Below are 12,861 nucleotides of genomic sequence, written 5' to 3' on the forward strand. Positions count from 1 at the left end.
ATCTTCACTGGAGTGTCAACACATCTACCCCTCCACACTCTTTTCTAATTCCTTCTCTCTCACTACATATGTTCTCTCCCCTCTTCTCTACCTATGCAAATCCTACATTTCCAATTGAGTCGAGTTTCAAATACATCTCTCTGGTTAGTGCTTCTCTGAACACCATAGTCCCAGTGACCTTGACCTTCTTTTCACTTATTCTCTCACAATGTTTATTATTTTTTATGTGAATGTTTGTTATGACTTATTTTCTCAACCAGATTTAGAGCTAAACAAAAGCTCTGCCAAGTTTTATATGTCTTATTTTTTGCATCTTATCCCTCACCTCCCAGGGAAACACACACATGCACACAAACACATAAATGTACATGCATATACACACACACATGTACATACACACATTTACATACCTGATTTTTTCAATGACTAGTTATTTGTGTATGGTGGGTGCCCATCAATTATTTGTTTCCCATTTGATTATGGTTCTTGTATAAACGGTTCTGAACTGTCTAGCACTCTCCACTCTTCATTGCTGGGAATACCTCTGTTCAATTATACCCCAGGTCTTGGAATCTATTCTATTCCACAGGAAGATTTAATGAACTTTAGTAAGTAATGAATTTATAATTGAAATTATTATGCTGGTTTTGGTATCTAGAATACTGTGATTTTTGTGAAAACATTTCTGCTTTTCAAAAACATGAGTTTGAAAAGAAAAAGAAAAAGTATCCTGTATCCAAGCTTTGAACTCCATAATTTCACTGTGGCTGAAACCCTACTCCAGCATCCTATTTCCCTCATTTACTCCAAAAAAAAAAAAAAAAAAAAAAAAAAAAAAAAAAAACAAAAAAAACTATACATAGCTCCCAGAAATTCTCTTCAAAAATTGAAGCCCTACCTCTGAAGACAGAACCCAAGGTTGAGGCAATAATATCTGCTTACCAACTACTCTTCGTCTGCTGCCCTCAAATTCCTTGATCTTTAACCCAGCTTCCAGCAGAACAATGGTGGAATGACTCCTACTATTCCTTGATGTTAAATGTAAGTTTCTCATGCTCCACTCCATTTTTCTTATTTTGCTCTTACTGAACCTTCTCCCTCAAACTCTGAAATCCTACTTCCATATCCCAAATGAGCTTTTCCTCTTGCTTTTAAGATCTGGTAATCTTTCTGACTTCATCAGCATTCGTACACCCATTGTTCTGCATTCTCAGTCTCAGACAATGACACTCAACACTCTGTAAAGACAGCACCAGGTGCCCCTGTACTCCCAACAGGAAGGGCAAGGTTCAGAAATAATCTATCACTGTGCTTTTTGGACACCAAGATTTACTTGCCTGGTTGTTTTTTCTACCATTAGTAGTTGAGTCCAGCTTCAAGTACCTCCCCCAAATTTGCATATCCAAGTTCTTCCCATTTAGCTCTGATAATTTCAGCCTTGGGGTATATCATGGACTAGGTCTGTAGCAGCCATGTTGACTTGAGCTCAATGTTATTTACTGAGCAAGAGAATAGTCTATAGGCATCAGTTAATAATGTCTTTTTTTTTTTTTTTTGCTTTGCTAAATTTTCTGGTACTCTCATAGACAAAAATGCCAATGAATTGCTCAGATAAATTTAATGCTTGGTGCCACTCAGTTCCTGTGAACTCAGTGAACCACAAAAAAAAGCTCAGAGTTTTTAATGCAAAGCAACAGGGTCATGAGTTTGTCACAGAGGCTATGAAAAGGAAAACAAAATATAATTAGCAACAGGAAGAATAAATATACAAGATGGTTCCATGGTGACAACAGCTTTCATTCTTCCACTGAGCCTTATCTAATTCTCATTTCTCAGGGCTCCCATGAGCTAGCCAAAGGGTCTTGCTCATAAACCTAGACACAGAGATGACAATAATGTTAATTCTGTGTGTGCCAAACCGCTGTCATATCTCACAACACAGGGAAATTATAAGTCATTATTGGAACCAAAGTGCAAGTGACTCAGTAAAAGAAATCCATTGCTAGGCCAGATGCAGGGGCTCATGCCTGTAATCCCAGTAGTTTGGAAGGCCAAGGCAGGTGGATCACCTGAGGTCAAGAGTCCGAGACCAGTCTGGCCAACATGATGAAACCTTGTCTCTACTAAAAATACAAAAAGTAGCTGGGTGCAGTGGCAGGCACCTGTAATCCCAGCTACTGAGGAGGCTGAGTCAGGAGAATCACTCGATCCCAGGAGACGGAGGTTGCACTGAGCTGAGATCACACCATTGCACTCCAGCCCGGGCAACAGAGCAAAAACTCCATCTCAAAAAAAAAAAGAAAAAGAAAAAGAAAAGAAAAGAAATCCATTGCTAGGAAAGAGGTAGGCCTAGAGGTTTCATGCTTAATATTTTATTATACAGCTCAAGTAATAGTGGGCCTTGATGACCATTAAACTGAGTTTTCCCACCTTATTTCTGATGTTTAAGTATGCACCCCCTGCTTCCATTCTGGAATTTCAGATCATTTTGAATAGCAAGAAGAAAGTGCCTCATTTATATACAAGGAAACCTCCAAAGGCTATCAGCAGATTTCACAGCAGAAACCTGGTAGGCTAGGAGAGCATGGGATGATATATTTAAAGTGCTGGCTAGGGGGTGGAGGAGGGACTTTGTCAACCAAGAATACTATACTTAGTGAAACTATCTTTTAGCAATGAAAGAGAGATAAAGACTTTTCCAGATCAACAAAAACTGTGGGAGTTCATTACCACTAGATCTCCCTTAAAAGAAATGTTAAAGAAAGTTTTTCAACTTGAAACAAAAGGACACTAACAACATAAAAACATATGAAAGTACAAAATTCATTGTAAGCAAAGGAGGAGAGTCAAGATGGCTGATTAGATGCAGCCAGGAAGAGTATCTCCCACTGAAAAACCAGGCAGGCCATCAAGAAGACAGTACAGCCCAAGCAGATCTTTAGAAGGTAGGCATTGAGAGTGGATGAAGGGAGGATGCAGAAATTAGGCTGAAGGGGGAGGAAGCTGAGAACTCTCAGTGAGGTTGCCAAGCACCAGGACTCATTCCTGGCCCCCAGTGGCTCTTGGGGAAGGGATTAGTTAAGTAGGCATGGAGTGGCCTACTCTCACCATGGACCCCAGAATGCTAGCTGCAAGAGATCCCATGACCCCCACAAACATTTGAGCTGGCAGAGAGAACTGCTTGTAGAGTTGGCAGGGGCAGGACTCCAACCTGTGTGGAGCCCAGAAACGTTGGCATAGGAATGGCTGCAGTGGAGCATGACCAGGAGTGCCAATCCCCCAAGGCTTGCCACATTCCTCAAGAAGGTTTGGCCTTTGTTGACTGTTGGAGCTGGACAGAGCAGGGCTCTCTTGCCCATAAGACAGGGCCACTCTGATCTGAGTGCCACCCTGTCTGCCAATCTCTCTCGAGGTCCCTGCCTGGCTGTGCCCACTTGCCTGCACTGTGCCACTGGCAGTGCAGCCTTGGATGCCCAACCAGGATATATCGCAGTGGCCACTGCCATAGCCTCTTTGCTGGCAGACCCTGCCTATCTGTAGACGAGCTTCTGCAGACTGGCTCCTGTCAGTAGGCACCCAAGTGAACCCTCCTCCCACTGCTTTGCCAGCATGCATGGGTGGACTTTACCATCCTACTGCCACCAGTGCACATGCACAAACTGCTCTGCCACTACTCCAGTGAAGTGATTTTGCCAGCACCTCCCATTGGAGTGTTGTTGCCAGCAAACCAGGAACACTTCAGTCCCTCTGGCACACCAGGTATTTAACCTTGACAAGCCACGGAACAAAGCTGTGGGCCTTGTTCCAGTTCCCAGGGTTAGAGCACATGGCTCAGGAGTGCTGAGCTGAGGCTTGTCCCCCTGAAATCATCTAGAAATGAAGCCAGTCAGCTGAACCCAAATTATACCACAGGCAAATTCTCAAGGGCATCAAAGAAAATAAAAGCAAAAGGCCCCATCCAAAGAATAGCAACTGTAAAGATTGAGGAAACATTTTCTCCCTTGACTGAGCCTACCGCAGCCTTTCTAAGGTTTTTTTCCTAGTGAAGCTGAGAGGGTCTTTAAGGAAAACCCTGCATCTGGACATGCCTTGAGGGAAGGTGTCAAATCCAGAAGCATGGAAAAGACAACGGAGGCATCACAGTTTTCTACTGAAATCAACAACTTCAACCTCTTACCATGGAAAATTCAGAGAAGACTGAAGTGGTTCTCCTTGCTTGTGGTTCTTTTAATCCTATCACCAACATGCACCTCAGGTTGTTTGAGCTGGCCAAGGACTACATGAGTGGAACAGGAAGATACAGAGTTGTCAAAGACATAATCTCTCCTGTTGGCAATACCAGGAGAATGGACTCATTCCTGCCCATCACTGGGTCATCGTGTCAAAACTTGCCACGAAGAATGCCAAATGAGTGGAAGTTGATACACGGAAAAGTCTCCAGAAGGAGCAGATAGAGACTGTTAAGGTGCTTATACACCATCAGGAGAAACTGGAGGCTAGTAACTGTGATAACCAGCAGAACTTGCATATGCTAGAAAGGCCTGGACAAAAGAGGAAGTGGACTGAACAAAGACAGGATTCCAGTTGAAAGAAAGCTCTGGAGTCCAAAACAGAAGGTACAGCAAAGGTCAAGCTGCTGTGTGGGACAGATTATTGGAGTCCTTTGGTGTTCCCAATTTGTGGAAGAGAGAAGACATCACCCAAATTGTGGCAGACTATGAGTTCACATGTATACTCAGGCTGGAAATGATGCTCAGAAATTCATCCATGAATCTGACGTGCTGTGAAAACACTGGAGCAACATTCACATAGTGAATGAATGGATCACTAATGATATGTCATCTACAACAATCTGGAGAGCCCTCAGAAGGGGACAGAGCATTCACTACTTGTTATGAGAACTTGTCCAAGAATAAATCAAAAAGCATAATTTGTAATTATCGAAAAGCATAATCTGTCTTCTGAGGGTGAAGACAGGAATGCTGGGATCATTCTGGCCCCTTTGCAGAGAAACACTGCAGAAGCTAAGGCATAGGAATCCGCAGCATGATGATTTGGACTTCCCTGTTGGGGATTTGAAACAATCTGAGTGTGAGTAACTGGGGAAATAAATTGTGATCCTGTTGCATAAACTAAAGTTTAAAAGTTTAGTAAAAATCAGTGGTAAGTTAGAAACAGGGTTTTTTTTCTTTTTATCAGAAATTACTAAGATTAATGTTTTCCTTATGTTCTTCTTTTTTTAAGAATTTATGCATCTCTTTATCTTTAAAACAAGAGATTTAGCAGCACACTAAAACCAGAAGAATTTTCAGTGAAACTCGTTACAAATAAGAAGTCAAAAAATACATCCTAGCTCTACCACATAAAAGAAGCAAAGTGTGAAAAGCAAACATTCACTTAAAATTCTAACTTTGGTTATGAAGGGAATTGACATTTTATCCATGATTGTTGCTGGGTAATCTGCAGCCAGGGTAGACAAAGGAAGGAATTCTTACAGTGGTTATCTTATAAAATGAACCATTGACAAATCATCTTCACTTATGCTAAATAAAGATTGTGCACATGCATGGCAGAAACATTGCACCAATAGTTAGTTCTCTGTGGTACACATCAGAATTGCTGACTAAACTTTGGCAAGACCTACCTGCCTGGAGCTCCACCTTTGGAGGTAGGGAGTGAGGTCCAAGCCCTCATATGTTTAGAAAGATGCAGATACCAGCTACTTGGGAGGCTGGCGCAGGAGAATCGTTTGAACCTGGGAGGCGGAGTTTGCAGTGAGCTGAGATCACGCCACTGCACCCTAGCCTGGCGACAGAGCAACACTCCATCTCAAAAAAAAAAAAAAGAGACAAAGAAAGATGCAGGTATTTCCGATGCCCCCCAGAGATAGATAGCTGCTGCCTTACACTTTATAACCATTCACTTAGCCTTGTGACGGATCATGCTCTAGCCCTGGCCATCCGCCCTCTCTTTATCTTCGGGAACAACTTCAGAGATGACATCACGCTACCTTGAATTGAGAGAACCACAGGGAATGAGGGGTCTCATACAAGGATTTTATAAGTCTGAATGCTCTTAGCCTTTATTGGTAGCTTAATCAAAAGACCTGAGTGAGGCACAGTGGCGCACGCTCTGTAATCCCATCTGTTTTGGAGGCAGGAACAGGAGGATAGCTTGAGTCTAGGAGTTTGAGACCAGCCTGGGCAAAATAGTGAGAACTTGTCTTTAAAAATCCTGGAGTTTCTGAAGAGCCCTGCTGTTTCTGTTCCAGCCCACTGTGAATCTGCCATTTGTGAGTTTAAGCAGAAAAAGGGTCTGTTTTCCTATACTTTTTCTCTTCTTTTTTTCTTTTTTGTATGACATTTAACCAAAGTAGTATTCTCAAATAGTCATAGCTTTATGTTAAAACACAAGCTTGTTACATGGTTTGCTACTGATTAAAATTTTGTGGAAGTTTTGCCAATTGGTAAGGAAAAAGATCAGTCATAGCTTTTTATAGATTAGTTTTAGGGTTTGTGAAAATAATCCTATGACAGAAACCGGACTAAAGTTAAATTTCTAATGAAGATAGAATAATTTGCCTTTTTGCAATTTCTATTTTATACTTACACCATCCTGGATGAAGGGTTTGTAACTGCTGAAGAAAAAAATACTTAGAAATGTACAATTGTATAGTCAGAGCTGAATCTATACTTTAAAAAAGGGAAATGTTAAATAAAGTTAAGTAAATGTATGTGTTACAGTTCCCAACTTACTCCTACTAAAGCCATCGGCCAACTCTCAAAGAGAGGGAGGGTGCAAAGACTGACATGTAGCAGGTTTCAGTATCCATCCACCAAGTGAATGAAAGGTTGGAATGTCAAATCCTATGGATGACAGTCGTTTTTCTCTTCCTTAGCTTTCTGGAGTTTACGAGTTGAAGCAAGGGGCCAGGCTCAGTGGCTCACACCTATAATCTCAGTGCTTTGGGAGGCCGAGGCAGGCAGATCAGTTGAGGTGAGGAGTTCAAGACCAGCCTGACCAACAGAGTGAAATCCCCTCTCTACCAAAAAATGAAAAAAAAAATATATATATAATAAAATATATATATATATATATATATATATATATATAGCCAGGTGTGGTGGCAGGGACATGTAGTCCTGGCTACTTGGGAGGCTGAGGCTGCAGAATTGCTTAAACCTGGGGCAGAGGTTGCAGTGAGGTCTGATTGTGCCACTGCACTCTAATCTGGGTGATAGTCAGACCTTGTCTCAAAAAACAAAAAAAGAGTTGAAGGAGCCCTGAAAAATTAGAACAATGAACTTCACAGGGAAATAAATATTAATGACTGATGTGACTTTCTTTAAGGAAGAAGAAACTGTGCCATTGTTTATTCCCTACCACATCATTTCCATAATTTGCTTTTATACTGTGAATTTAGAGGAAATGTGTGATGCTGGTGTTTTGTTTCACATGTTTGTTTGATGCTGGGGATTTTGTGTATTGTACACTTTACTCCTTACATTGTATAATTTGAATGCAACAAACAAACCTGCAGTGAAAGTCCTTCTTTGGCATCTTCTTTCAGATGAATGAAGAGCCTTTGTGGCAGTGTTTATCTATGTGAACAGCAGAACTTTTAGATAAGAGAAGTAGGTTCTCTTTGGTGATGAAGGTGTAGAGATTGAGCCATGGGGATAATTTAGGTTAAAGAATGAAGAATGCTTTTTTTTTTTTTTTTTGCCATCTATAGGGTCTAACCACAGAATAGAAGGAAGCATCCCCTAGGTCAGCATGCAGGGTAGTGGGAGGGCTTTTATCTTCCTTACCCCAGCCTCTTTTTTCACTATTCTGGAAGTCCAGAAGTTACTATATTATAAAATAGGTTCCTTTAACATTTATTTATGGGTGCCACAGGAAGTCCATTCCTCTGCTATTCTCATCATTTTTCCCAAAGGCCTCTTGATTTAAAAATTTCACCATGGAATCACCTCAGCTGTGAAGATGTGTAAACAGTGTCCACCTCTGATATCTGCACTTGGTTTACCAGTGGTGCTGTTTGAACTACATAGTGTCAAAACTTACTGATCACTTACTGTGTGCTGGGCATGTGCTACTGAGTGCCTTATATCATAAGGAAACTGAGCAAAATCAGGGGACTGGTGTGAATGGTGAAACTGGGCTTGAATCTAAGCTTTGTCTTGGGAGCCAGTACCCTTAACTTCTCCTTGTATAAAATATTACTTTTCAAAGAGTGAAGTTTTCTCCAAATCATAAAATTTTCATTTACCCTAAGTGTGTACAAATAAAGCTTTCAACAGAAAAAAAAAATTAGAGGAACATCAGCCCACTCAGATGAGAAAATATCAGTACAAGAACTCTGGCAACTCAAACAGCCAGACTCTCTTCTTACCTCCGAATAACTGCACTAACTCCCTAGCAATGGCTTTTAACCAGGCTAAAAGAGCTGAAATGACAGACATGGAATTCAAAATCTGAATGGCAATGAAGATCATCCAGATTCAGGAGAAAGTTGAAACCTAATTCAAACAATCTAAGGCTTCCAGTAAAAGGATACAGGAGTGAAAGACAAAATAGCCCTTTAAGAAAGAACCAAGCTGATCTTATGCAGCTGAAAAACTCACTCCAGGATTTTCACAACACAATCAGAAGTATTAAAAGCATAATAGACCAAGCTAAGAAAAGAATTTCGGAGCTTGAAGACCTTTTTGAATCAATTCAGTCAGTCAAAAACAAACAAAAAAAATGAATAAATAAGAATGAACAAAAATGTTGAGAAAGACGGGATTATGTAAAGAAACAAAACCTACTACTCATTGGTATACCTGAAAGAGAGGGAGAGAGAGCAACAACTTGGAAAACATATTTAAGGATATTGTTCACAAAAATTTCCCCAACCTCACTAGAAAGGTTGATATTCAAATTCAGAGAATTCAGAGAACCTCTGCAAGATACTATATAAGACAACCATCCCCAAGACACATAGTTATCAAGTTGTCCAAGATCAAAATGAAAGAAAAAAATATTAAAGACTGCTACACTGAAGGGGAGGGTCACCCAAAATGGGAACACCATCAGGCTAACAACAAACCTTTCAGAAGAAACCTTACAACCCAAAAGAAATTGGGGACCTATATTCAGCATCCTTAAAGAAAAGAAATTTCAACCAAGAATGTTATATCCAGCCAAACTAAACTTCATAAACGAAGGAGAAATAAAATTCCTTTTAGACAAGAAATGTTAAGGGAATTTATTACCATCTGAACTGCCTTACAAGAGGTCATTAAAGGAATGTTAAACATGGAAACAAAAGACTGTTACCAGCAACCACAAAAACAGATGTAAGTGCACAGATCATTAACATTGTAAAGCAACTACACAATCAAGTCTACGTAACAACCAGCTAAAAACATAAAAATATGATTACATGATCAAATCTGCATACATGAATACTAATCTTGAATGTAAATATGCTACATGGCCCACTTAAAAGGCACAGGGTGGCAAATTGGACACGGAAACAGACCCAACTGTATACTGTCTTGAAGAAACCCGTCTCGCATTCAATGACACCCATAGGCTCAAAGTAAAGGGACAGAGAAAATCTACCAAGCAAATAGAAAACTAAAAAGAGCCAGGGTTGCTATTTCATTTCACACAAAATAGACTTTAAACCAATAATGATCAAACAGGTCAAAGAAGGGCATTTCATAATGGGAAAGGGTTCAATTCAAAAAGAAGACTTAACTATCCTAATATATAAGCACCCAACACTGCAGCACCCAGATTCATAAAACAAGTTATTAGAGACCTAGAAAGAGACTTAGATAACCACACGATAATGATGGGAGATTTCAACACCCCACTGACAGTATTAGACAGATAATTGAGACAGAAAACTAACAATGACATTTGGTACCTAAACTCAATATTTGACCAAATCAACCTAACAGACATCTACAGAACACACTACCCAACAACAGCAGAATATACCTTCTTCTCATCTGCACATGGCACATACTCTAAAATTGACCACATGCTCAGCCATAAAGCAATTCTCAACAAATTTTTTAAAAATCAAAATCATGCCAATCACACCCTTGGATCACAGCACAATAAAAATAGAAGTTAATATAAGAAGATCTCTCAAAACCATACAATTACATGGAAATTTAACAACCTGCTCTTGAATGACTTTTGTTTGGGTAAACATGAAATTAAGGCAGAAATCAAGAAATTTCTTGAAACTAATGAAAAGAAAGGTACAGCATACCAGAATCTCTAGGATACAACTAGAGTAGCATTCAGATAAAAGTTTATGTGCTAAACAACCATATCAAAAAGCTAGAAAAATCTCAAATAAACAACCTAACATCACACCTAGAGGAATTAGAAGAAGAAGAAACCAACCTCAAAACTAAGAGAAGAACAGGAACAACCAACACCAGAGCTGAACTGAATGAAACTGAGACCACAAAAAAAAACATACAAAAGATCAATAAAACCAAAATTTGTTTTTTGAAAGAATAAATAAGATTGATAGATCTCTATCTAGACTAATAAAGGAAAAAAGAAGATTCAAAAAAATGCAGTCAGGAATGACAAAAGAGACACTATCACCAATCCCACAGAAATTTTTTAAATCTTCCTAAACTATTGTAAGCACCTCTGAGCACACAAACTAGAAAATCTAGAAGAAATTGATAAATTCCTTGAAACATACAACTTCACAAGATTGAATCAGGAAAAAAGATGGGAACCCTGAACAGATTAATAATGAATTCTGACATTAAATAGAAATAAAAAGCTTACCAACCAAAAAAAGTTCAAGACCAGACAGACGCACAACTGAATTCTAGCAGATGTACAAAAAAGAGCTGATACCAATCCTACTGAAACTATTCCAAAAAATTGAGGCAGAGGGACTCATGCCTAACTCATTCTATGAGGCCAGCATCATTCTGATACCAAAACCTGGCAAAGACACAACAAAATAGAAAACTTTAAGTCAATATCCTTAATGAACATACATGCTAAAATCCTCAACAAAATACTAGCAAATCAAATCCAGCAACATATCAAAAACACACCATGATCAAGTAAGCTTTAGCCCTGGAATGCAAGGTTGGTTCAACATATGCAGATCAGTACATGTGATTCATCACATAAACAGAACTAAAGACAAAAACCACATGATTATCTCAATAGACCCAGAAAGGCTTTCAATAAAATTCAACATCCCTTCATGTTAAAAACCCTCAAAAATTAGGCTACAAATGAATATACTTCAAAATAATAGGAATCATCTATGAAAACCCACAACCAATGTCATACTGAGCAGACAAAAGGTGGGAGCAGTCCCCTTGAAAACCAGAACAAGATAAGGATACCTACTCTCACCATGCCCATTCAACATAGTACTAGAAGTTCCAGAACAATCAGGCAAGAGAAAGAAATAAAAAACACCAAAATAGGAAGAGAAGAATTCAAATTATCTCTCTTCACAGATGTATGATTCTATACTTAGGAAACCCCGTGGTGTCTGTCCAAAAGCTTCTAGATCTGACAAACAACTTCAACAAACTTGCAGGATATAAAATCAATGTGCAAAAATCAGTAGCATTTCTATACACCAATAATGTTCAAGCTTAGAGCAAAATAAAGAACACAATCCTATTCATATTAGCCACAAAAGGAAAAAAATACCTAGAAATACAGCTAACCAGGGAGATGAAAGATTTTTACAATAAGAATTACAAAACACTGCTGAAAGAAACAAGAGATAACACAAACAAATGGAAAAACATTCCATGCTCATGGATAGAAGAATCAGTATTGTTAATATGGTCATAATGTCCAAAGCAACTTATAGATCCAGTGCTCTTCCTATAACACTAACCAATGTTATTTTTCACAGCATTAGAAAAAAACTACTCTAAAATATATACAGAACCTAAAAAGAGTTCAAATACTCAAAACAAACCTTAGGGGAAAAAAAGCCAGAGGCATCACACTACCCAACTTCAAACGATACTACAAGGCTATAGTAACCAAAACATCATGGTACTGGTACAAAAACAGACACATAGACCAATGGAATAGGTCAGAGAGCCCTGTAATAAAGCTGCACAACTACAACCATCTGATTGGACAAAAACAAGCAATGGGGAAAGGATTCCCTATTCAATACATGATCCTGGAATAACATATGCAGAAGATTAAAACTGGACCCCTTTATTTCACTATGTATAAAAATCAACTCAAGATGGATTAGAGACTCAAATGTAAAACTTAAACTATAAAAACCCTAGAAGAAAGCATAAGAAATACCATTCTGGACATAACAACTGACAAAGATTTCATAACAAGGACACCAAAAATCATTGCAACAAAAACAAAAATTGACAGGTGAGACCTAACTAAACTTAAGTGCTTCTGCATGGCATAAGAAACTATCATTACGGTTTCTCTTCAGAATGAATAAATCTTTTGCTTTTTATTAAAGATTTCCATGAAGAGGAACAGATGCGAGTTAGTAAGCAAATTTTTTGAAGTCCTGCTTGAGCAGGGCTAAGTTAATAAAAAAAAAAACAAAACTATTAACAGAGTAAACAGACAACATAAAGAATGAGAGAAAATATTTGCAAACTGTGCATCTAATAAGGGTCTAATATCTAGAATCTATAAGTAACTTAAATCAACAAACAACCCCAATAAAAAGTGGGCAAAGGACATGAACATGAACACACACTTCTCAAAAGAAGACATAAGTACAGCCAACAAGACATATAAAAAATTCTCAACATCAGTAATAATTAGAGAAATGCAAATCAAAACCACAATGAGATAGCTTCTCAT

The 12,861-nt window shown here is 38.8% G+C and overlaps 1 non-coding gene and 1 pseudogene across 1 annotated transcript; both read left to right on the forward strand.

The window, feature by feature from the left end:
• Positions 1-4,144: 4,144 nt before the first annotated feature.
• LOC129487595 (nicotinamide/nicotinic acid mononucleotide adenylyltransferase 1-like) lies at positions 4,145-5,035 on the forward strand (annotated as a pseudogene).
• A 7,423-nt stretch (positions 5,036-12,458) lies between these two features.
• Positions 12,459-12,575, forward strand: LOC134734949 (U5 spliceosomal RNA). The gene has a single exon (XR_010117817.1). It is a non-coding gene; the product is annotated as a U5 spliceosomal RNA (small nuclear RNA).
• Positions 12,576-12,861: the final 286 nt, after the last annotated feature.

Source organism: Symphalangus syndactylus, chromosome 12 (assembly GCF_028878055.3).
Source record: "Symphalangus syndactylus isolate Jambi chromosome 12, NHGRI_mSymSyn1-v2.1_pri, whole genome shotgun sequence".
In the NCBI taxonomy this organism is placed as follows: domain Eukaryota; kingdom Metazoa; phylum Chordata; class Mammalia; order Primates; family Hylobatidae; genus Symphalangus; species Symphalangus syndactylus.